We start from the raw sequence: 4,628 nt of genomic DNA, 5'->3' as shown, positions 1-4,628 counted from the left end.
GCTCGCGGAAGTATTAGCACATAACGTCAGCGGGAGGGAACGCAGGGTAGCAAAGAAAGGCTGGGTGCCCTGCTTTGGATTGGGTAGGAGAGTCTCACATTGTGTGTGAGTGTGTGTGTGTGTGTGTGAGTGTGTGTGTGTGTGTGTGTGTGTGTGTTAGCAGCTCTTTGGGAAGGGTAGGGGGCCTCAGCAGCAGTGAAGTGTGCCACAGCTATTTATAGGCCCAGTTGATTGCAGATTTATTCTCCTGGGAGGGAGTAACTCGGAATAGCGTGTGTGTGTGTGTGGGAGGTGCAGGTTATGAAGAAGACCCACTGTGGGAGGAACAGCTGTCTGTCAGGAGGAATCCGGAGGTTAATTTCCTTTGGGGGAGAGGCAGAATTGAAGGCTGAGACGACTCTGGATACAAAAAGCTGATCGTTTGTCTCCTTTTGGTCGAATGAAATCAGATATATTTTAAGTAATTACATTTTCCTGCTTGATCCAATTCTCATCTACAAAAATGGCAAATCATAGTCTTACCTAATTGATTGATGACTGCATTTTTGTTAAAAAATATAATCAAGTGTGTTCCATAGTTTGGATAATTGAAACTTAAATTCAATGAAAGCTTAATTGACTTTAAACCAAAATACAGGGCTTGTGATTCATGATGATGAAACTCAACCAATCTTTAGCCATGATTATGTAGAAGAGTCTTTGAGACAAACATGATTCTACAGGAGGTTCAGCCCAGTGTTTAAAGGTGGTGTTGCTGTTTTGTACACTGTGTTTCTAAAGTGTGTTTGTCTTGGCTGTAGTCAGGCTGCATGTGTACGGAGGAGGAGGAGGAAGAATAAAGCAGCAGAGTAAACAAGGAGGTGCATGAGGCTGGATATGTCTTTTGACAGGGGGATGGGAAATACTGCAGCTGGTGCTGTGAATTATATGAATTCCTGACTGCTGGCATTTATGGCGCAGACAGCAGTGGGCAGGGTGGGAGGGGTGGGGGGGGAGGGGTGGGAGGGCTGAGGAGCCAAAGCTGATGTTGACAGGGTAAACAAGAGCAACGTATGCACTAAACATGCGTGTTGTCAGTGACACGTTCATGGTGAAGTGATTGTTGCTCTTGTGTGTTTTTAAAAGAGTCCTCTCATTTGACAGCTGTATCTCGCTCTGCTTTTCCTTTGTTTCTGGGATTGTTTCAAAAGGCGACAGCATTGCAGATGTGTTGGTGCATTCAGAGAGGCTGAAGGACACAATGGTTTCAGGCTTAACCCCTGGACTCTGCAGGCCGAGAGGCAGATGCCCGGTGCCAAACAATGCCAACAATGCCAGAGAACCCAGGCAGCACTGTTTTTACAAGACTATTTCAAATGACTATTATTAAAGGTCTGAGTATTATTAACAGTGTGATCTGAGATTTTGGGTTTAAAAAGAGTTCTTTACTTTGAAATGAATGGGTTTGGCTTCTGGCAAGTAACCAATCGCACCTCGTGCATTTCAATGTTTAGCTGGGATAGGAAAAGGAAGCTCTAAAAACGTTGCTTTCAGGCCAGTAAACATATTGAAGAGAACAGTGTGAACAACAGAAGTTGAGATGTGATCTTCAATGAGTGGAGGCTTAAGTTGCAGCAGTAATGAGCACTTGCTAGCCAGTAAAAACACACAGCACTGCGGCTAGTGGGAGGACACAAAGAGTGCTGTTTACAGTGACCATGAGATGACTGACACACAGGGTGACAGAGCTCACACACACACACACACACACACACACACACACACACACACACACACACACACACACACACACACACACACACACACACACACACACACACACACACACACACACACACACACACACACACACACACACACACACACACACACACACACACCATGCGGGGCCTGTGTCTGGGTGCTTGATCATGTGTTGGTGATGGATCGCGTGATGCTGGCGAGGCTGGCAGAGGCTCCTCAGAGTGCAGCGAGATGCCAGCAGAGCGACTGCCAACAAAGGCAGCGTTACAAATACCTCACATTAGGGGAATGATGTCTGCATGTGCCATCCAAACGGGCGCAGGGGCGAGACAATGGTGTGAGGGAGATGGTGTTTCCGTTACAATTAGCTGCACGTTAATCTGTTTTTCTTTGTGCCTTAAGGGCCCTCGGCACACAACAACAACATGGCGTAAGTCTAAAAAACAAAAGCAAGGCAATATTCAGGCTCTGTGAAAAGAATCTGTTTTGCAGAATGACTTTAGGGGAGAGATGGGCAGACACTGAACTGTGTGTTTATCGAGTATCTGTAGCATCGCCTCTCTGACGATGTTATCTTTTTTACAAGCTTTAAAAAAAAAAACAGAGGATGTACTGTACTGTAATAATACACATGTACACAGCCGCACAGGATATTCACAAACAAACAAGTGTAGGTTTCTCCCCCCTCACTTGAGTGCAAAAAAGACCTGCTGCTCTGTAAAACGCAATTTCCTGAAACAAGACACAGGGACCAAACGAGGCTGTGTGTTCCCCCTCCTCTGCCCCGACCTGGCTTTCCGCAGGCACTTTGGCAAGCGTCTATTTTTCTCGGATAGGAGGGGGGCGGGGGTGGTTTGGGGGGAGGGGTTGGAGGTGTTTTTGTCTGCCCGTGTGAGAGGGAAGGAGGAGGAGGAGTGGTTAGAGAGAAATATGGAGGTATGTTGAAGGAAGAAGAAGACGATGCAGTGATGTAGGAGTGGAGGGGGGGGGGTAGCAGAGAGAGATGTAAACAGCTAATCAATCAGCATAGAGAAGATACAGACAGTGGAGAGATGAAGACGCACAGATACTGACAGATGGGGGAGGGAGGGAGGGCCTCTCCTCTCTGCACAGCTGGCTGGCAGGAGCACCATGTGAAGAATGAATATAATACCGTTTCTCACTAATAATAATAATTGTCAAAATCATTTCATAGGAGCCATTCAATTCTAGTCAGAGCGGAGCATGACACCTGACCTTTTCCCTGTGTTTTTTATATTTCTGTTGTAAATGATTGTCTTTTATTGTGATTGTAGTAAAGTGTTGTTATTACATGTACAGCACTTTGGCTCGACCAAAAATCACCTTTAAATGTGCTATATAAATACAACTTGATTTGATTCAATGCAATTAATTACAAATCATGTATAGTTTTATTACAGCTGCAAAATCATTCAAAACAGAAATCATTTGAGCAGATCAAGTCAACTATAATGCCAGATAAAAGCAACATGCGACATGCTCTGGTCCTCTTTAAATATGTAGTCAGGAGGAATTGTAAGGTTGAGATGAACATTTACAAATAACGGCAAAGGCCACTTGGAGGATGTCATTTAATAACTCTCTTCCTGTAAAGCCTTGAGTGAGCGTCAATCTAAAATATACCTGATGTTCAGTAATCCCCTCTCGAAAGGTCCACTTAGAATAGCTTGAATAGATGTCAAGTCATGGCCACAAACCTCTTGAATGAGGTTGTGTAAAAAGTTAAAAACCAATAACTAAAAGCTTGAAGTGCCTGAGTTTCTATTCTGAATATGAAACAGAAAGGATTTCACTTCATACATATTGAAGGGTAGAACCACCTTAACCCAGTTTAACCAGACAGACAATGTATTCTCAGTCTGACGGTGGGGAGTGTCTTTATCGTTTTAGTGCTACATCACTTGGGAGACTGTAGCTGTGGATACAGGCTATTGCAATAAAACAGGACTTTATTCCAATACCAAGGACTTAGGATCGAAATGGGTTTCCTGTGTGTTTGGAGGTCAGGGTTTATCATGCACCTTTTATCTGCTGAACCCAGCATATCTACAGGTGGAGCAGCTTGTCTGGGTCTGGCACGGCGCCCGCTCAGGGTGACGGCTCACGTTACCACTCAGGGTGCGGCTGCCTCTTGGTCATGTTCCTTACACTGCGTTTCAATTTGCACAGAGAGACACAACAACACATTTAGCAGAGCTGCTTCATGTCTGCTCATTACTTCACCCTGATAATGTGCCTCTGCATCAAAATGTGCCATCATTGCCCTGTAGCCTTTTTCCAACTCACTCATTTATTTGATGCAGGCGCAGAGGCCACACTTATTTCTGTCTCACATTCCCCCTCCAGGAGACATTTCATGTGTCTCATGTCCTAAAAGGGAAGAACAGGATGTGATTGCTGACTGCATTTTCAGGCAGCTCTCATCTCTCACGCAGTGAAAGGACAAAGAGAAGCCCCGCACTATCTGTCCCGTTGTGCTTTACACCGCTGCTATGATGGCATTTATGTGTCCGCCAAATAAACAGGCTATTTACATGTGAGTGCTGCTGACATAATGTCATCTCTGTCTTTATAGGCGCAGCAGGCAGGAACTGGGATGTATTGACTGCACGCACTGAAAGGCAGCATTACACTCTTTATTTGATGTAGGATAATCCAAAGACCTTTTAATGTTTTTATATTTTTAACAGAATATATCGCAAAAATTGAAGCTGAATTTTTCCATCATCAAAAATGTATTTTTCTAAAAGCATGCAGATGTTAATGAGGATTGGATCTTCCACCCTTTCCAGTTTCATTTCTCACCGTCAATCTGATCATAAATCAGAACTCCTGCAGAAAAGTGTTAGGACTATATTTTGGGT

The sequence above is a fragment of the Gymnodraco acuticeps genome, unplaced genomic scaffold (assembly GCF_902827175.1).
Source record: "Gymnodraco acuticeps unplaced genomic scaffold, fGymAcu1.1, whole genome shotgun sequence".
In the NCBI taxonomy this organism is placed as follows: Eukaryota; Metazoa; Chordata; class Actinopteri; order Perciformes; family Bathydraconidae; genus Gymnodraco; species Gymnodraco acuticeps.
The sequence above is the reverse complement of the archived record's forward strand: the minus strand, read 5'-3'. Positions refer to the sequence as shown.